The sequence below is a fragment of the Helicoverpa armigera genome, chromosome 28 (genome assembly GCF_030705265.1).
Source record: "Helicoverpa armigera isolate CAAS_96S chromosome 28, ASM3070526v1, whole genome shotgun sequence".
Taxonomy (NCBI): domain Eukaryota; kingdom Metazoa; phylum Arthropoda; class Insecta; order Lepidoptera; family Noctuidae; genus Helicoverpa; species Helicoverpa armigera.
Window position 1 is genome coordinate 1,632,901 of NC_087147.1, and position 22,775 is coordinate 1,655,675.

Consider the following 22,775-nt stretch of genomic DNA (forward strand, 5'->3'; position numbering starts at 1 on the left):
GTATTTAATTCAGTGCATTTTGCTGTAAAAGCTCTCATCTGCCTAGCCTTTTCCCAACTGTGCTGGGGTCTTCTTCCAGTCTAATTAGATGCAGCCGATTAAATCGCTATACAACAATACATAAATCATATATAACAATTTAAATCACAAATATAACAACTTAATTCTCTCCACAGCCAAAGGTCTCCATAATTTACATTACACACCCTGGCAATAGCAACGGGAGTTTATTATGGTATCCCAGTGAAGTCAGACAAGTTAAATGAACTGAACTAGTAGGACGGGGTTTAGAATAGTTCACGTTAAATAATGCAACAGCTGGTTAGGGACGCTAATTCTAGGGCATAGTGGTTTAACTGTTGGACCTTTGTCAATTAGGTTGCGCGTATTATACATATAACTTGCATTTTTTTTTGCAAGATTTTATTACGACTCTTTTTTTTATTTTATACAGAGTTATTTTCATATAACCTTCATTAAAAATAAAGAGTGAATAAAAAGTGGATGCTGATTTACTTAATAACAAAAAATAAAACTGACTACCTAAAATACCTAACACCTTCTAGTCTGTAAGTCTGACAAATACTATTTTGAATACCATATCAAAATCGGTTCAGCTAAACGTGAGATAACCGCACATAAACATACATACCAACAGGTCAAACTGATAACCTCCTTCTTTTTAAATGGGTTCAAAATATATAGTTTTGGATCAGATACCTACCAAAAAGAAATCCTTTTCACTATCAAAAAACGGGCATTTGTTATGCATAACAAACGAGGAACATTTGGGACGAATCTAAGGTTTTATGTATAAAACATAACGTGCAAAATTACCTATTAATATCTAATGTAGGTATGGGAAGCGCACAGTCCCTTGTCCGATGAAAACTACTGAACTGAAATTGATGTGACAGCGTGTCAATCGACCGGCCATGACATGCCACCTATTTTTAGCTATAAACTAACTAAAACCCGCCTCGTAATATTCGCCTAAGAAACAAGGAATTATAACAACATTTATATTTAAAAGGTCTCGCCAAAGCCTAAGGCTTATCAAGTTTAATTACCACGCAACACTAATTTCGGCAGCCACGAAAATAAAACAGCAATTAAAATTTCAACAGTGAAATATTTCGTGAAATAATGTTATTTTACTTACCAAACTTAAAACTAAAAAACGGTAAACAAATCCATTCATTAAATTGTATTAACAGCTTTTTAGTATCAGGAAGCCAACAGTTGGTTACACCCTAATTAAAAATTCGAATTTGGAATATCGATAAACGCCCGCTCTATTTTTTTTGTGCGAGCTTACACGATTTCGCTGCGGCGCACGTCAGTCGGGCTTCTACGCTCGTGACGGTCGGACGTTGAGACACGTCGCGCGCGCATTCTCACCAAAATTACGTACATCGTAAAATTGACGAAATACAGATGGATTTCAGTGTTACGTTTACCAGTATAAAGTTTTAGCCTACAAATGGGTTATTTTATGGAGTTTGGTGTGTGATCAAAATGTTTTATTGTGACGGAATTGTGTGAAATAAGATTTATTTGTGGTGTGGTTTGTGTTTGACTTGACGGTTAAAGAATTCTGGGATATTTTCGTGTCCGTTTTAATCAGGTTTGTTTGTTTGATTACTTGTTTTTAATGCGTACAACTGCTAAGTATTTAAATGGTCTAAGCTTACCTGTCTAACTCGTCATAGCGTCCCATGTTCAAGAAATTGCCTATCGGTGGTATTAACCGATAAGACTCGGGAACAAGATTGTAGGTGTCATATATTTTATTTATTCAGTCAGATACATAGGCGTGTAGGCATGGTCAAATCTCAGTTTTGAATTTTGAACTTTAAATGGCATCCAATAATATGAGTGATCTAGTTCCAATAGTGTTTTCGTAGGTATCAATTTCTGAGTGCTTACGCACGGGTGTAGGTATTTATGATGTGGCTAACTTCTTCACAAAAGTGATGAACAAATTTTAATGCTGAGATTATTTCAGTTAATCTTCCATTATTTAAATAATATTTAGGAAGTCGTGGTGGCCTAGTGGGTAAAGGACCAACCTCAAGTACGAGGGCGCGGGTTCGATCCCAGGTCAGGCAAGTACCAATGCAACTTTTCTAAGTTTGTATGTACTTTCTAAGTATATCTTAGACACCATTGGCTGTGTTTCGGATGGCACGTTAAACTGTAGGTCCCGGCTGTCATTGAACATCCTTGGCAGTCGTTACGGGTAGTCAGAAGCCAGTAAGTCTGACACCAGTCTAACCAAGGGGTATCGGGTTGCCCGGGTTACTGGGTTGAGGAGGTCAGATAGGCAGTCGCTTCTTGTAAAGCACTGGTACTCAGCTGAATCCGGTTAGACTGGAAGCCGACCCCAACATGATTGGGAAAAGGCTCGGAGGATGATATTTAAATAATATTTAGGTAGGTACCTATCTCTATAAAAATCGAACTGATGTGCCAGACACGATTCATAATTGGTTTTATTTTTAAAACATACCAACTGTTTTAAATTAGGTATCAACATTATAGAATGCAATTGATTTTCGCAAATTACCTATAAGTACCTACATTTTAAATTACGCTCATTGTGGAATGCAATAAAGTATAGCTTTTCGCAATTTACCTAGGTACATACCGTGTTCCAAATAGGTATAAAATCATTAATCTTGGTGAAAAATCTATCTCGATAATGACCTACTGATCAATTTACTATGATTGATAATATAAGGGCTAGACTGCGGTTAGGTATTATAAACTGTTAAACGTTACTAAGCTAGGTATTTTTTGAAAAATCTTGAATATCGGAAATACCAACTAATAAAACAAACATCATAGTTTTAATTTCCGTTTATTCAAACATTCAATTAATAGAATACCCGCATAGAAGTTGCATTTAATCGTTATATTATGTAAATGTAATTTGTTTAAAACAAATTATTAACGTTTTATCACTATCGGCGCATCTATTTCAAATGTAAAAACGTAAAAAGATACCTAGGTAGTCTTGATAGTGGCTGCCATTTTGAAATTCCGCATTTTATGTTTCACGGCTCAATGTTTTCAAAAGGAATGTGAACCAAACTCCTTACGTTCCAGATTTAATTTAATATTTTAATAAGAATTCTATAATTGTATCTCATTATGGGTTTTCTGCAGAAATTGGCCAAGTATAAAAATACTTAAGCTTTTAGTCACTCTCATTTAACTAATTTATAAGTTGTTAAGTACCTACCGTGGTTTTATGTTAGAGTAACCGTTTTCTCTAGGTTCCATCCGTGTCCCGTGGGAACTAGTCTAAGTAACGGGATAAAATATAGCCTATGTTACTCGGGAAGAGTGTAGCTTTCCAACATGAAACAATTTTTCAAGTCGGTTCAGTAGTGTCAGAGCTTTAAGGGTACAAACAAACCAACCAACGTTTCATCGAGTTATTCCCAATTTGTCATTAGTACCGATTGGTCACCAACTATTTTTTCCATACACCAAATCCCAATTTGTCATTCGAGCAAAATAAATAATTTAATAGTTAAATTTTGAGTTCCGATTGGTCACCCGCATAAAATTTCACGTATTAGAGTACCGTCAGAAATAAAAGTGTTAGAAGAAATTTTAAATGAAGAACTTCGATGTAGGTAAAGGTATAGCTCTCATATAAATATAATAAAATTTACATTAAAACACAGGTGAAGACAACATGGGCATTTTATAAACCCGAAGATGTGACTCGATACTTTTTGTGCCGGTAACAAAAGTACCAGGGGCCCATAACTAGCAAAGAGATTGTATACATAAAATGATGAATGATGGTGTAAATTAGTATGTTTATCTACAATTAGGAAAAAAACGTAAAATCCTGACACTCTTGACTGCTATACTCCTGTAAGTTATGCGGTCCTAGTACACGGTGGGCAGTTCCATGGACACTCGTTGATTGGTATATTACTCATCTGATCTATGCGATCCTGCTATTTTGGTTTTGGCCGTGCGGTGTGTGACGCCGTTGAAATCGCGATTTTATTAATAGCGTCTTGCCATATTCGGAAAAAACATAACCAAAATAAATAAAAAAAACATATTACAATATTGTAAAGCTTATCTTGTTGACAGTACTTTTTACAAAATAAAGTACGGATGACCAATTGGGACTAAGCAAAATAAAATATTTTATTGAATGACCAACTGGGACACGTTTTTTATGGATGCCAAATCACTAAAATGACGAATCGGGCATAACTCGTTTCATCTTTATACCTACCTATGTACTTTATTAGTTTAGATTGCTTGTCTAACGATAAATAAATAGAGCTAGGTTATGAATCTAAAACTAACTGACATAATGAATTTACTGATCCATAGATAGACTACCTACGACTGCTAATTCTGTGAGAGTATGTGTATAATGTGTATTCTGTGAGATATATGTATATGTATAAGGTAAGTGTAAACTGTAATAAAGCTTTATTTGGACACTTTAGTGATGAAATATATTAGGTATCTATTCGATTTTATGTGAAATAAGAGAGGATTAAGCCTTACACGTTTTATAGACAATCTAGCCAGCCAGATAGACGTATAAATCTGCCATTCTCAATGAGGCACTCGTACTTATTTTTATGAAGCTGCCTAGGTAGGCCTATCGCTTGATTTCTAACTGTCTATGGCGTGAAAGAGAAATTTCTAGACGTAAGGTAACCTTGTCTTTGGAAACTTAGGAATTGTGACAGGTAGGTAATTCACATTATTTGCTTTTTATTGAACCGATTTATTTCATGAATGAAAATCAATACCTACTTAGGTATTTTAAATTCCTAGATGTAGGTACGGGGTACCTATTATTATCCAATACCCACCTACCTATAAATATTCTTAAGAATGGGAAACTTTTATATGTACCTAATTTTGTTCTGTGTACTCGTGTTTTACAAATAAATTGTCTTTATATTTGTAGGTACCGTACCTACATGGTATTTCAACATAAGTACATACATGTATAGGTACCGTATGTACCTATGTATGTACAAAACAATCTAAAAATAAGTTGAAGCTACCTATGTATTGTTCAAAATAATCTTTCTTTCCTATATTTAGGTACTTAAAGACATAACGTCAAAGGTCTCAGAACTTTTCTAAAGATAAAAATAAAAGATAGATAGGTACTTAAGTAACACCTATTTGCAACTTGCTTGAACATTTTTTGCGTAGGCGCACTTAATTTGCTTCCTAAAAGAAAAAGTGAGGTATTTTCTCGAGAAAAATGCTTGGTGCTATTTCTTAGATATTTAATTAGGTTACGAAAGTACCTGGGAGCTTAAATAAAATAAGGTTAGTAGGAATACGGAATGTTGTAATGCAAAGTTTTAAGTGTTATTTTCATCGGATACTTGGTATTATTGGTAGGTATTCCATTTAGCACATACCTATTTTAATAAATTGTACCTATGTAAACAAACCATATAAAATTAAAAAGCATTCCTTCATACGTCCATTTTTTTATTTCGGAATAAAATTCTTACTGAGCTCAGTATAAACGTCGAATAAGTGAAAACAGAATGAAAAAATTCGATAACATTTTTATCCTACCCGAGCATCGAACCTGAATAATTATTGTCAAAAGTCATGTTTTAACCTCTAAGTAGATACCTAGGACGGGATTGTTCGAAAAAGTTATCACGGCCCTGGTACATAAAAGGCCTACGACGGAACACGACGGTTTTTAGTCAGTAAGAGTCTGACACTCCCTCACCGCTGCTAACCCACAGCAGGAGGGGTTTTTGATGATTTTTGACGTCGTTAAAAAAAAGAAGGTACCTAGGAAACCAAAATAAACATTCTCTAGTCGTACTTTGAACACTGAGTAGTCTTAAAAACTTCAAAATTTTCTCCTGTACAGTTTTGCAAGCACGTTTCAGATAGAAGTCTGAAATATTTGTTCCATGTAGAAACTTTGTCCATATTTCTGTCCCAGTGAGAATAAAAATGCATTTCTGACCATTTTCTCTCGTTTTACCTATAAACCACGTTTTCCGGTCGTCGGGTTGATTTTTATCAGGTACGGATCAATCTATTGTTTTTATACGTTTTCATGCTTGCGAAAGTTGACATTATATTATTTTCATGAACAGATTTTGATGAAACTTGACAATAATGAGCTGGATTACAATAAATGAAAATGCATTAATAGTTTTCAAAACCTATTTAGAAAATCCAATTTAAGTAGACCCTAGTAGTTTTTATGTAACATATATTTTTTATCTTTATCATTATATACCTAGTTACAAAAAAGATAAGTAGATTACGTATGAAAACAATGGCGGAAATACTCTACGCTTCTTGACTTATAAACTTTATAACGATGTTATAATAGCAAAATAACTAAGCTACCATCTACAATCCTATTATTAAAAATGATATTTCGAAATAATTAAACTAGGCAAATCAAAGGCATTTTATAAATGACTAGTTCATGTATTCACGGAAGAAGAAAATTACATAGGATTTGTTTTTGACCTTTAAGAAAGTTAAAGTAAGAAACATTATTAATAGTTACTGGTATAGTTCCATTCATAAATGGTTTGACCCCATTATATTCCGTAACTAGCCGTTTTCCCGCGGTTTCACCCGCGTCCCGTGGTAACTACTGCCCGTACCGGGATAAAATATAGCCTATGTCACTCGTGGATAATGTAGCTTTCGAATGGTGAAAGAATTTTAAAAAAACTGTCCAGTAGTTTTTGAGCCTATTCATTACAACCAAACAAAAAAACAAACAAAGTTTTCCTCTTTATAATATTAGTATAGATTGTCAATTTCACTTAAATATAACCGTAGTTCAAGTACATAAATTGTATACCTGTTAGTAAAAAAAAAAAAATGCGAATATGAATACTTCTTTATCTGCCTAGCCATTTCCCAATGTTGGGGACGGCTTTCAGTCTCGCTGGATGCAGCTGAGTACCTACTAGTGTTTTACAAGGAACCACTGCTTACCTTATCTCAGAAATTAACTACAACGAACGCACAAGAGAGTGCTTACTCAAATGATATAGGAGATGTCAAAATCACTGCTAAAATCCATCAAAACCAATAAACCTAGTTAAAAGATTATCCTCAAATGTTATTGGTTATTTTAACCAATGCCGACATGGTTAGGCTTAAAACCATATGGGTACAGACTCAATATGTCTGTGTGTCTGACATAGGCTATGTAATGAGACAGTTGATAGGTGTTGAATGAATTGGATATCAGTAACTCTACTATGAGTTGAAATACATAGTATTTGTATACTCGATAAATGTAGAATAAGTCAATTTTTATGTATGACAGTAGAGTATTGACAAATATATGTAGGTACAGATCTAGTTACTGAAAAATCATCGTGATTTATTTTGACAATAGCTTTTGTTGGTTTAGCTTATATGTTATTTTGATGAACCTATACGCTAGATTACTGTCAAGTTTCATCAAAATCCATTCAGCTGTTGTCGCGTGAAAAAGTAACAAACATTAGTGCTTTAGTAGATAAAGTTAAGTTAAAGATAAAGTGCAGTTAAAATATTAGGTATGGTGCATGTGAGTGTTATGATAACCAAAGCAAAAATGCAAATGATTAAAAATGTCCTCCTGTTTGGATATTGGTTAAAATTTCGTAACTGAAAAGCAAGTAAGTAATTATCTTTCAGCTTTCAGATACTGAAAACTATTTTGGTTATTACCTAAAGAATTTGGTAACATCGTGTCTAGGGTCGTTTAAATAATGTCTGTAACCTTAAACTGCGTAATAGCTTGGAAAATTTCGAAATTAACCAAGCAAGAAAACAACATTTTTGGCGATCATAATAACTACTGACACGCCAAGCTACCTAAAAATAAACAAGGACTAAATTATTGTTTCTTTCTCTATTTTTATGAAATTGGTATGGGAATGTCACTATCTTTACATACTTTATTTAATATCCTACCCTGTTCACTTATCCTTGCCAATATTTTGATGTCAAAGTATCACTGTGTTTTTCATGTTTATATTAATTACGTTGTCACTAAAAACTACCAAACTACTTTCGGTGGGTATAGACAGTTTAAAATCTGACTAACCAGACTGCCTTTTACTTGGTATACCTACTAATAATGCATAAATAGCTCGAAGCTAAGCTAGGAAATACCACCTATGTACCATTCTTATTGGATATTTCCTCAAATAATAATAAAATAATATAATAATGTCGGGACAAATAGCTTGAACTTAACTAGCAAATATTATCTATGTACCATTGCTATCAGATACTTATTTCCTCAAATAGCTTGAAGCTTAGCTAGTAAATAGTACTATATACCTTAGGAATCCGGGTAAAACCGTATGACACATTTAGTTCTCCCTAACAAGACGAAATGGAGTGCAAACGTTTGCATGGAGAGCCTCACGTCAGACTCGGACAAAGCCGAGTCGTCAGATTAGTCTTACAACTAGGTTGCGTTCCGTTCTTTGGTAACTGACGAGTATGGTTAAGATCTGTTTAATCCAAGGGTGAATTTAGATTGAACGAACAAAGAACTAAGCTGTTACAAGACCATTCTTTATCCTTCTTCTTCCTGCCGTGTTCCCAAGTCATTTAGGGTCTGTATTTTTCTTCCATACCTCTCTGTCAGACGTCGTACTAACATCCACTCCGTTCTTATTCATGTCCTCATTCAGGCAATCAATCCATCTTTTCCTCGATCTACCCCTGCCTCTCCATCATGACCAAGACCTTCCTTTATCCAATATCAAATAATTTATTCTTATGGTTTGACGATTATCTTAAAATTAATGGAAAATACAGTTCTTTTATTATGCCTTCAAATTGAGCTGCTGAACCGAATAAGATGATTCGCAATTGTATTTTTCCGAAGATATGAAGTATGTAGTTGCTTCGGAAACTAGAATACATTAAACTTAGTTTATAAGCTACTTATAACAAAGGAGTCGTGAGTGAAACCACGTGAAACACATGGCTAACTATATCTAATAAGTCTAACAATCCTACAGCCACACAGTCACAGACAAAACCGGGTCGTCAGCTTAGTGTTACAACTGGGTTGCGGTCGGCTTGCAGTCAGAATTCTCAGTACTTTACCGTCTGACAAATATGTTAGACTTTACTAAGTCTGACGTAGGTATTCTAAGGTATATGGTGAAGTTTCTGCTATGTAAGTAATTCTGGATACTATATAATAACAGGCTACCTGTTTTTACTCTGAAAAGAAGTGTTATGTTGTTATTTGTGGCTAGAAAGGTCGACGTTCACCATATTTTTTTACATGAAAATATTTAAACTTAGTTTAATTAACAACTTAGATGCTATTCTTACGCCTTATGATATATTTTTTTAATTTGGTTCTGCTCTTTACTATTTAATTTTTAGTACACTTTCGAGCTATAGACGTGTGGAATTGATGAATTAATAAAAACTCAGAACTAAACGATAAAGAAAAAAGTAACTTATTTAAAGTAGGCTGAGAATAAGCACATTACCAACAACGACTTTAGTAAAGACAGCACCCAAAAACGCCTGCTCGTCACCACTTTCTATGTGTTTTTGACGGCAAGAAGAAAAGGTGGAACAAACTCCCCAGTTTCAACTCACCTAATCCCATATTATATAAAATCCCTTAATTCGACCTAAAATAAATAATTAGAACTAAAACAACAGACACTGCAGGCATTATTTACGCTTTGTGACACGGAATCACAAAGTCAGTAGTTGGCAGTTTGCCGAAACACAATCAGTGCACTTTAGTGAATTCGATTCATTAATCTAGGCCACAGGAATTAACGGAACTTGATTTCACTAGTCCGCTATAAAAAGCTAAAGGTTCAATCCACAATTGAGCATTATTAACTTTATTTTAAACTACGATTTAGTTCCATTGTCATCATCATCATCCTCCTGCCCTTATCTCAATATTATTTGTGGTCGGCGCAGCATGTTTTCTCCTTCCATACTCTTCTATCTGCAGTCATCTCGAAATTTACCTGTCTACTCTTTGCCCAACTGCACTCTCGGAATAAAGGTTTGGGTTGTCATTTGAACATATTTAGCATTCATTACTGGTAGTCAGAGTCCAGTAAGTCTAATAACCAGTCTTACCCAGGGGTATCGAGTTGCCCAGGAAACTAGGTTAGATAGACTGTCGCTCCTTGTAAAACACTGGCACTTAGCTGCATCAGGTTAGACGGATCGTGGTTTGGTCCCTGCCAATTTTTTGAATAATCTCTCTAATCTTTTTACAAAAATGTTATGAGAACTAATTTATAAGGAGCGACTGCCTATCTGGAGAGGCCTATGTCCAGCAGTGGCCTGCGATAGGCTGATGATGATGATGATGATGACTGCCTATCTGAGCTCCTCAACCCAGTGACCCATGCAACTGATGCAACCCAATACTGCATGGTAAGAGTTTGTCAGACTTTCTGGCTATTGACTTCCCGTGACGACAGCCAAAGGCATTAACACTTTAAAACCTTTGGCTTACATAAAGGAATATTAATCTAGTATTCAGAATATAATGAGACATCCACATTCAATTTTATTTCTGTATGTTTTTTAATACTAACTTGTTCTTTCATAGAAAGACCTGACTTAAACCGAGATCAACTTAATCCGAGCCTAATTAGTGGTTTTAGTGCAATCGGTCCTTTAGTTCAGTTCTAATCGAGATGCATCCGATGCGGATTCATGCATAAAATCATGCTTTGAATACAAAGCCTTATATTAGTGAGAAAGTTATTACATGCAGTATGATATTAAGCGGATCCGGGGTATGTAGTATGTATAGGATCGTATTAGGCGAATAGACTTTGTGTCTGTTTTGTGATTGGAATAGGAAATAAGTAGGTGCAGTGTGAATACTGTTATTTACTTGAATACAAAGTCATCATCATTGTATCAGTTTCTGGTATCGTCGTTTCTGTAGAAAGACGTCCACTGCTGGACTGCTGCCTCGATCTTCAGCAACCCGCATCCACTGCTTCCAGGCGACCTTGGCCAGATTTCCAGTACCTATAATCATATGCCTATCTGACCTCAACCCAGTTACCTACGATTCCCATACGCGTTTGTAAAACTGGTTGACTGACTTTCTGGCCTCTGACAGCCAATTTAACGTGCCTTTCGAAAACTTGGAAGAATTCTCCATGACAAGATGGTCACCCATTCCCGACCCGTGTGGCTTTTACTCCCACGAGTTCCTCCTAAAACGGTTAATACAATTAATTTAATAACACAAAAAAAAATAAAAGAAACACTATAAACTGGGATAAAAATAATAAAATAAACGATGATGGACGCGTTCAATTAAGAATAACAATTCTTACACTAACTGGGGGAACTTGTAATTAATGGTTTAGATAAAATGTCGAGGACAGTCTTCCACGAAATTACTAATAGTTATATCGTACTTTAGTCTTTTTCCCGCGGTTTTACCAGGAACTTCTGCCTATACCGGGATAAAATATAGCCTATGTTACTCAGGAAGAGTGTAGCTCTGTGAAAGAATTTTTCAAATCGATTCAGTAGTTTCGGAGCATTTAGGGCACAAATAAACAAACAAAAAACTGATTATGCATACATAGCAGTATGATGTTGTAGATAAATATAATACAAGCTTTTTTTTAACGACGTCAAAAATCATCAAATGACCCCTCCCGCTGGGGGTTAGCAGCGGTTAGCAGCGGAGTGTCAGACTCTTAAGCTTTGGTTTCCTAGGAAAGCGGTGCCGTCATATAGCGACCGTAATACAGCGGTGAAAGACATCACCAGAACGTTGTCTATGTAAACAAAATGGAGCGGTTTCCTAGAGAGCGGTAACTGATGCCGTAACTTCAAAAAGCGGTGCCGCCATTTGCATGACGGCCGTCTTGACGGTGTCAGATAGTTTGGTGAACGTTTTATTGAAAGCGGTGAAGCTTTTTTAATACGTATTTGTGTTTTTTTTTTTCGGAACAACGTCAAAAATTTGTTACAACTCTTGGAGCAGCGAGGACGACGAAATTTTAATAGATTTCGTTCGAAACCACGAAGGCAATATCTAACATAAAAAGTAAAGATTATAGAAAAGTCAACTAAAACAGAATTGGTGTTGTGAAATTTGAGAAATCTATACATATAATAAAATGATAGGAAAGTCAAAACTGTACATTGAATATTTTTTTAAAAGAATACTTGGGGGGTGATCCATAATCGATTCTGAACCCAAATATGTAGTTTTTAGAATTTTTGTCTGTATGTCTGTTTATCTGTTTGTCTGTATGTTTGTCCCGGATAAACTCAAAAAGTACTGCATGGATTTAAATAAAATTTTGCAGGACTATTACCTGGAGGCCGGTTCAACACATAGGCTATATAATATCACGCTATCACCTACGGGGGTTGAGCAATGAATGATTAAATAAACGAAATTGGAAATTCTATACTGCTCACGCAGACGAAGTCGCGGGCAACAGCTAGTATTAAATAAAACAGGTTAGTAAGTATGATACAACGAACAAAAAGTTCATGACGGTGTGTTAAAACGGCCGTGGAACTTTCCACATGTAATCACCGTAAAGACGACCGTCTATTTGCGTCCGTAATAAGACGGCCGCTATATGACGGCACCGCTTTCCTAGGAAACCCAAGCTTAACTGACTAAAAACCGTCGTGTTCCGTCGTAGGCCTTTTATGTACCAGGGCCGCGGTAACTCTTTCGAACAATCCCATATAATACAAGCTTAGAAATAAAACACATGCGTCAAGAATTTCATTTTCGAAAGTCCCCAATATCATAAAAAAAAACTATATATCTATGCACTTCTTCGTAAAACCTCTTTCATACATAAGTAACATAGCATTTTTAAAATAAACGACCGAATGTATCCAACGGCTGGCAGTTCCAATGAATTCTGCAGGACATGATGTAATAAGAGTACGTTCGTTCGTTCGTTCGTTCTCTACTTCACTCGCCCGCTCTTTTGGTTCCGGTTCATTCGCTCTTTGAACGGGGTTTGAAATTTCAAATTTTGAATTTGGAATTTCGAACGAAAGGGTTTTGTGAAGCTGGCGTTTTGAAGAGGGTTTTGTACTTTTGTTGTGTGAGAATGTATTTAAGTTGAGAACGTAATAAGTCGAGAGTGTGAATTGTACAACGTGTGATTCTAATTTTAAATTCTTGCTAATGTCATAAACGCGAAACCGCTGAATAGATTCAAAATTGAATTTGGTTGGAAAAATTTAGAGCTCGAATAAGGACTTACGTCCCCTTTTTATCCGACTGCTTAAAGTGGTAAGCGGAGGAAAAGCTAGTAATTAATATTTTTAGAGAAATTACACGAATAAACATACCTGCGCTTGTATTTGAAACTGATCTCGCTGGAATAAAAAAATATAGGAATCCTCTAAAATTGGAATATTACCAATTGCGATGTGGTTTTTAAATAATTTTCTTTAAAAAGTTTTCAGTACTTATAAAGTACTTTGCAGATTGAGTAGCTAAACGTAAAAAAAATCTTTACACCGATGATATTCCCGTCATCAAAACAATGTGAGCAACAAAATTAATTAACAGGCATTTAATAAATAAATACTGAAAACATAACACCCTTTTCATATCACACGAAAAGACTCAACACCACCTCAAACAAAAAAAATACATCAAAAAACCCTCATAATTTTTACATTCAAAAAATCCACAATTTTATTCCCATTAAAATTTGACCTCCTGTTATGGGATCCGACAAATCAACCCTCTTTATCCTAAAAAGGGGTCTTTTGAAACAAAAGGTGTCGACAAGACCCCGCGCCCTGTAAAAACCTCAACCCCGAGGAAGCTATTTTTCATTCCTACAACTTTTTTGGACCATAATACAGGTTAGATGCAGAAGTCTAACGATATAGAAATAGGGAATTTCATTTATTTGAGGAGTATTTTCCACATTATACATTAGGTACATAGATAAAAATAAGTTTTGTATGTATAGGAGCTATTCCTACTTTACATAAGTATGATTTGTATTTTTTTTTTAATCTTTCGACTTAAGTACCTAAGAAGGGTTTGTGCATTTAGATCCGGATATTTATGTGTATTATACCTGCGTCTTAATCTTATTTCTTTCTTAGAGAATTCGTCTACTTATTTTACAATTCCTTTACTTTCCTTATGTTAGGAGGCCTTTACTTCCTTGCCCATGTATAAAAATCAATCAGTTCAGTCTACCCCCCCCCCCCATCCTTAACAACAATCGTCACAATTTAAATCCTCAAAACAAAATACCTCACTTTCCACAGCAAAAACTTCAACAATCCAATAAAACCTACCGCACCACATAAACTAAACAAACAAACAAACAGATGCAGAACTGACTTTGTTGCGGACAGATCACATGCACGGCGTATCTATTCGCTTTACTAATATTTGTTCTAGTAGGCTCTCAAACGTTCTAAGCATCATTTAAACAACTGGAGGAGTCGCCGCGTCGTGAGCATCATCTCTAGGTGAAAAAAGTCTGTCAATTAACGCTCAGGGGAGTGGCAACGCAATAAATAGTGATAGATAACTGATGCATTTTCATAATACACACAAGAACATTGACACACAACCATATCATCATACCAATCATACATCTTCATCATCTGCCTAATCTTTTTCCAACTATTTATGTTGGGGTTGGGCTCCAGTCTAACGGGATGCAGCCGAGTATCTACCTGTCTTTTACAAGGAGCGACTGCGTATCTGACCTCCTCAATCCAGTTAGACCTTGGTAACACTGGTTGTCACACTATCTGGCTTCTGACTACCCGTAACCACTAGCAAAGATGTTCAAATGAGAGCCGGACCTATCAATATATGATGTATTCCAAAACACGGAAGAATTCGTCATGACAAGATTTGCGTCCATCCACGGACCGACCGCGTCAAGCGTTGCTTGGTTTTGACTTAACCCGTAACGATAGTGCAGAGAAGAAGACGCATCAATGGCTTATCCAGTTAGTTCAATGCTCTAAGTCGTAGGCTGATGCAGTGACGTTCCCCCTTGACATTTAGGTCGACTGAAATCTTCATCGCGTATCGAAGCTTTGCACAGTGATTCACGTTCCATACAAAGGCGGCCATAAATACGAAACTCACAAATACTTTTAATTAATTTATTTTACACGTTGAAATATGTTCAGATAAGTGTAAATTATTAAAATTATAACATAACCACATTCATTTAAAAAAAAATATCATACTATTTAGGTGTAAAAATGTCTCGCAGTAATTTTGTTTTAGACGATAAACCTAAAACATGTCATACTGCGACTTTTAATGAAAAATCGATATAAATAATGGTTATTTATATTAAAAACAACCATAAAAGAATAAAATAAAATAGCAAAAATACATGAACAACCATTTTTGGAAATACACACAAAACACAAAATATACCAGAATACATTCAAGCTCAAAAGTATTTACTACAAACAGATAACAAATCTAGTACAAATTTTGATAGTACACCTTTTGTTTTTGACAGGTAACTTTCGTAAACTTGTTAGGAAGGAGGAATGAAGAAGTTGATGGTTGGAACTTTGTCAGACTTCAGGGACCCGATTCTCCTAATTTTACTTTAGCGCCATTCGATTGACGTTCGACTCGATTCGACTGAGATCCAATCCCGACTCGATTACGATTGAAGCGTATGTGGCATTCCGCTATTTTTTCTTTGAAATAAACGTTTTTATCCTTTTCTGTCATTCAATAATAAATCATTGTGTCTGCAAATGATTTACGATTGCAAAATTATTGTACAGCAAACTGCCGTATAGACCAAAATCATCAAAATAGCAGACCAATCGCACACCAATCAAATGTCAATCGAATACGATTGGTCTTTTATTAGTAGCAGAATGCCCGATATGGTTAAAACTGCTATTACGATCATATTGCGATTCGATTTCTATCCGATTTTGACATTATTAACTTAGGAGAATCGGGGCCCTGAGATACATGTAACTCAATTCGCTCTACATCAATATTTTCAACTACATTCAGCCAATCTGAATATTTCTCTATAAGCTTAGACCTACTACGATTTGATTTTGCCCAATAATGAGAAATTCGTTCATATACATTCATAATTTTATTACTTAAAGTCTCTAGTTTGATATTTCCGATGTCATCCGAAAGGCACGATGTTTCGGTCAAAGTATTCAGGACATGTTACATTTTTCATTTGGACTACCCTCTTTAGAGTGCCAAATGTCAAAAATAGTCGTCCTCGAAACAGAACATTTGAAAGCTTTACCTAAAACAACATGAAAGCTGAACTTAAAATATAAAGTTTTTTCAATACAATGGACATGCATACTTTGACACTCCTTTAACCCAAGAAGGGGCAAAAAGATGCAGATGAAACTTATATGGTTTTATAAGAACATCCTCTTTATTCGAAAAACATTTGCCTCAAGTGCAGCACTGAGCAGCAAAAAGTTATAGGTCCAAATGAAATCAAAGTATACCAAACAAATCTTCAAAAACGCTACCTTCAATAAAAAAATAAAATAAAATATTAAGCGCATTAAAAAAAATAAAAAAGTAGTTGATAATAGAAGTACATACCTTGGTCTTTGACCTCCATACTGTCACCATACGTAAACACTTGATTTAGAATAGTGACACTCAAAAACAAAGTGTTAAGTTTTGATGACACACACGTTGCGATAATTAGACTCGAGGTGCGCTAACTTCCGATGCACAAAAGTGGTTAATAAGTTGACCTTATGACACGGGTATTTAGAGTTTTCGGAAGCTTCTAAACTTGTTAATCACTTAGTAAGTAGATCTAATGGGAATAAGCCAATGACATTTTTCGATTTATGGCCTTAGAGTGAATCACTGTGCTTTGGTTGGAAATATCGCGCGGTTAAAAATACAGGGTTAGTGAGGTTAAGTGGAAATGAGATTTTTTGTTTTTTTTTTCTTTAATTTTTTTTGTGGATTTCGTATTTTTGAAATGCTTTGTTTTTGTTTAGTCACAGTCAGTTTTTTTTTATATGAGTTGTGCTTATTGTGTAATTCTGCGAGTTGTGAGAACTATTTCGCGCTCCCGGAAAAAAAGCCTATCTATAGGCTTCCTCGATTTATGGGATATCTAATATTGCTTTGTTTTTCCAAATCGGTATTGTAGTTCCTGAAATTGGAGCGTTCAAAAAACAAACAGCATTATACGTCAGCTTTATTACATAAAATTAGATTACCAAGTACTGCAAATTGTAAGAGGTTTTGAGAATAATATTTATTATTTTGACCAAAGACAAAATATACTAGTACTTCTGCAAGTTTTCTGTCTTATGTCCGTCTGTTCGTAAATGATAAAAACAGTGGATTTGTTGGTGAAGACTAATATTATCCACAGATTGACTCCCAGCGTGTTTGGTACAGGCATGTGATAACATTAACGTGCTCCTTTGTTCTTTATGACAAGTATTTTTGATGTATACTAACTCAAGTATACTTCCAGCACTTTGATAAAAAATAACCTATTTGCTACTCTTTTGTAAAGCTACATTATTGCTAAGTTTGCGCGTCGAAAAGCTATAAAATATGTATGTTATTTTCATGCCATATTGTATACTTATCAGCTAAATTAATGCCCAGCATCATCAAAATCCGTTCAGCTATTTTCTCTTGAAGAAGTAATAAACAAACTTATTACAATATTTAGTGTTCGGAAAGTAGGTCCTTCGGGAGCGGGTGAAACCACTGGCGGAAGCTAGTTACTGTTAAAAAACTATAAAACTGTATGTTTTCCTTCATGAAAATCTTTTCATCTTTGACCTACTGAAGAAATTGCATGAAATAATAACTTTTTGATTTAACTAATCGTAACTTTGAACTTTTGTCTTGCTTCTTAAGGCTTTGGGGACACTCAATCAGCTTGGGGACTAAAACGGCTCTTTTTTCTTCTTCTTTTGTAGGTTAAATGTGAATCAGACATGGTGATAAGTTTCCATGCCTGGCATTTATTATATTAAATTACTTAAATTACGTTGTTGGATTAAGTCAAAAAAGTAAATTTTTTGTATCCCTTTTTTGCACTCGTATATATACCTCCTTGAGAGTTACAGGATATAAGATTCACCTTTTGCCCAACAACAGTCTAAAAATCCTGCTATTTCCATCTTCTTCCAAACTTCTTTAGCCATATTGACTTTCACAGTCTGCCCATTGGTTCTTTTTATACTCTTCCTCTACATCCCTTCAAGATGTTACCCATAACATGATCCTCATTCCTCCCCATGACATGCTTATACGCTGGGAAGTGATCTATTGCTGCGGGATTGTTCGCCTGAGTTACCGCGGCGCTGGTACACAAAGGGCTCCAAAAGGAACATGATGGGTTTTAGTCAGTAAGAGTCTGACACTCCCTCACGCTGCACTCACGGCGGGAAGAGTCATTTGATGATTTCCTACGACCAAAAAAGTGACTCTATGAGGCCCTTCGAAAATAAGGCACGGTGTTTACTATCTAGGATATTATTATATTAGAACTTTGAATGATTTATTTCACAACCGTTTTCCTCAACCGTATTCAATAACTGCGGGTCCCCAAATAATGTTTTTCTTAGTAAACAACATAAGATTATTAAGCAAGTTTTTTTGTTTTGCGATTTCTTGGTCCTTATTAATAATATCAAGATATTAAGTGTATTAGAAGTGGTGTTTTCTATAGTAATATTTGTTATTTTTGTGTCCCTTGTTGCCACGTGGCAACACAGTGTGAGAAACAAAAATATATGGTACAATGAGATGGAATGGAATATCATATTATACGAAAATTGAAAATGTATTCAATTATTTTGTTTTTTTTTGTTCAAGTATGTATTTGCTTATAATTATTTATTTTTTTCATATTTTTTTGTACTTACTATTTTTATCTCCCTTTAACCCGATGGTTGACCTGTAGAGAATGACTTTTCTCATTATGTCCGCCAATATATACTTTTTTTTTGTACATGAAGTTTCATAAAAAAATATATAAATACACCCTATTGTTATAATAAATTATGAAACTATATAAGTAAAATAGATAATTAAGAATCAATAGAAAAACCTTCTTTCTATACATCAATTTTCTTCACAATTTTTTTTACAAAAATAAGTTCAACGAACAGCAACATTTTCCCATTTCTAACATTAGTATGACGTGCCAAGATTATTTACACTTTAAGGCCAAGAAAGATAGAAGCTGACCTAAATATAAAGTAGTTACTTAGCAAGAGCGAGCACTGATCGATCCAATTCAAACTTGGACCGAGTTTTGTAAAAAATATCGAAATGCCATTTTTAAGGGTGGTGTTCAATGATGTGGTACACGAAAAGATTTTTATTTAAAGTATGTATTGGTACGCTTAAAGGCTGATTTCGAATAGTGTGCCAAAAAATAACGCAATGATCTTATGACGCGTTTCTGGTATTTGTGTATGTTTAAACTAGAGGTTTCAATCACCTTTTAAATCCTCTGTAACGCAATATTTTTAGCAGAAACAGTGGTAACTTTAAGATACATTTGTTTTTTTATGCTACTTAATAAATGTTATAAACGCGAAAGTATATAAGGCTCTAGTTGCCACTCTTACGCCCTTAAACTACTAAATGTAGTTTAATGAATGCTATGACAAAAAGACTTTAAGGCTAAACCACTCACTACTGTTTTTAGCCATATTCGGGAAGTAATTCCTTGTGTCATAATTACTGACATTTCGCCTGATTACATTTTGAGTTTATTTGTATTTAAAATCTCGAATAAATTAAAAATATATATTTTAAATCTAAAATCTTTCCCGTACCACATCAGTGTGCACCAATCTTAACCAACAAGCAGCGAAGTGGTATTTGCACTGCGCTGAGTGAGTCTGACTTGACAGTTCATATTGACGGCCCGATAGAGATCAGATGAAATAATAGCTGCATTATTTCAGAACTGAGAAAACATTTTGACTTATTTATCCTTTGAATATTTGTGAAATCGGAAAGATCAATCGCTTTTCTGTTGTGATTTGATCATCATCGTGAGTGAGTCATCATCTTTAGGCCTTGCGAGTAACAAAAATCACTTACCTAATTCAGTCATCTGTCTAACCTTTTCCGAACTATGTTGTGGTCGGCTTCCAGTCTTAGGGGAATGTAGATGAGTACCAGTGTTTTACAAGGAGCGACTATCTGACCTCCTCAAACCAAATACCCGAGCCCTAGGTCTTACCTACTCTAGTATTTATAGTATTATTCTTAATAATATATAAACGCAAAATTATCTCGTCAGTCTGTTTGTCGCGCTTTCACGCCTTTTTGCGTAGAAGGGACGGAAACAAACATCTTAGTTCTGCATTTATAATATAAGTAAAGATACATCCTACAATGTTTTCTTTCAATTACTAAGTTAAGCAACATTCTACAGCACTTTTAATAGTCATGTTTGCGAGAACTAAGCATTTACTTAGTATGCGGTTAAGTTTAACTTTATTGCGAGTGCTAATTGCAGTTGTGAATGTTTATCAGTTAGTTTTAATAGACTATTGCAGTTTTATAAATCTGGTCTTGAACATAAAACTCGATCGAACTAATGTAAGAGGGATTTTGAATCTATGATTATTATGATGATATGTAATCTCTGTATTATGCTGTTAAAGTGTTTACTTGAACGTTTTAATCTCAGGAACCACTGGGCCGATTGAAAAACTCTTACTTTTATTGATATTTCGGTGCAATTTAACCGATGAAAATGTATGGTTATTCCTTGGTATAATTCAATCCGCGTATGTATATTAATAAGAAGGTTTCAGTAATCTGTGTGTCTATAGATTAAAAAAAATTAGTCTCAAACATAATTATGTGCTTACACATATGTTTATGCTGTGCCTTATAGGGTCCATATTGTTTCTAATCATAATATACCACCTGTATAACATATGGAATGCTAATAAAGAATTGAGTATTGATTATTTTTTTTTTTGAAATTTCACTAATTTTGCGTCCTAAAATACATATCTACTTAAGTAGGCTACTTTATTCCTATTAAAAGTAGTAGCAAAAGTAAAATTATAAAAACATACGTCAAGCTTGTCTATTAATCTGACAGATCTGTCTGTCTGTATGTCTGTCATTTGTCGGAAGCCGGTATTGCTTGACACTAGTAGGTTATGTTTAGACTAGATTTGTTTTTAATTGGTTGAGAGAAATGATACAAGTATATTGATAGATGCTATTTTCGTGGTTAACCAAATAAATAGTTTTGCGATTAGATATTGAATTTTGTCATAAGCTTCATATAATTTTGTTTTTAATCTCTATTGGCAAAACCATGGATAAATCTTTTATTGAAATCCACAGAACGTCAATAAATCATACGATGAGTGACCAACCATCTTAGTCATTACGACTTCCTCTGTACAGTCTCTGTGACGGGTAGTCAGACGCTAGTAAGTCTGACACCAGTCTAACCATGGGGTATTGGGTTGCCCGGGTAACTGGGTTGAGGAGGTCAGATAGGCAGTCGCTTCTTGTAAAGTACTCTTCTGAATCCGGTTAAACTGGAAGCCGACCCCAACATAATTGGGAAAAAGGCTCGGAGGATGATAACTTCCTCTGTGTGTAAGTTTCCGTGATTGGAAAGAGAATATTTACTTGCCGCTAATAATTATATTGCTGCGTGCTAACCCCGTTTAAAATAAAAAGCTTTAATTTGTAAAACCGTAATTAAGTAGCAGCTCAGTATATCAGCCGTTTTGCTGGTTAACGATGGACGTTTTGGACATAACGGCAGTTTGGTAAATGTTCATAATATTTAGTCGGTTTTACGGTCTTCATATTTGTATTTTCCATGGAGTTACTGTCTATGTGAAGGCTGTTTTGTTGAGCTGCTGTTTAGTGATCAATTTACTTTTAGGCACCTAAAAGCTGACGTTTACATATAATTATATATTTCTATTTAACAATAGCTTAAGAATCTAGTCCATCTTAAAGCACTTTATTATTTGCGGGCTTAAATAAAATCTATTCCATGTCTTACCCAGCTGTCATACCCAACCCATCTAATTTGAATAAGGAAGCAAGTTATTTGAACTAATCAAACTATTCAACATCTAAATCAGTCTTAACCCTTTCATGATTGTGAAAACAGACTTTAACATAAACATAATGTACCCAACAATTCCCTTTGTTATTTGTCCGAAAATAGCCCACCAGACTGGCCGGGCGAAAGTTTGTTTATTTACGAAATCTTTCAACTGAAAACCCAATATCGGATAGGAACAGTTGCATAATAAACATTACCTAGAGCTTTTCCTAGAAGATTTGGTAAAGGTTGACTATTCTAGTTATCTTGGTCAAAAAAGACTCGTTTTCAGAACCAAAAAATGACAAAATATGCAACACTTTCACACTAGCGGATTCCACATTCGGTTTTTTTACGCGCGACACATTCCGATCGGCAATAAATCGGTAGCTCGGATTTAAATGTCAACTTACGTACCGAGTTGACAGTGCCAGAAAATCAGCGTAGAATATCCTCTAGTAAGGCATTCGGAAATAACCCTTATCTTTGGCGGGTTTTTTCTTTGGTTTGTTTATCTATTTATTATTCTTTAAAAATATTTCAAAACCTTACAACTATCATAAAAATCATTAATTCAAACTTGACTGCAAAACAACACTTTTTGAACGTCAAAATTTGCAAAAGACAGCCCCCAAAACGGCACCACTTCCTATG

At 34.9% G+C, this 22,775-nt stretch overlaps 1 protein-coding gene across 1 annotated transcript in view; it reads left to right on the forward strand.

The window, feature by feature from the left end:
• The first annotated feature begins 1,350 nt into the window (after nt 1-1,350).
• The window catches only part of LOC110381138 (nephrin), a 418,561-nt gene continuing 397,136 nt past the window's right edge, over nt 1,351-22,775 (forward strand). The window contains exon 1 of the mRNA XM_064042420.1: nt 1,351-1,627. The gene's annotated coding sequence lies outside the window, so the exon portion shown is untranslated. The remainder of the gene's footprint in view (nt 1,628-22,775) is intronic.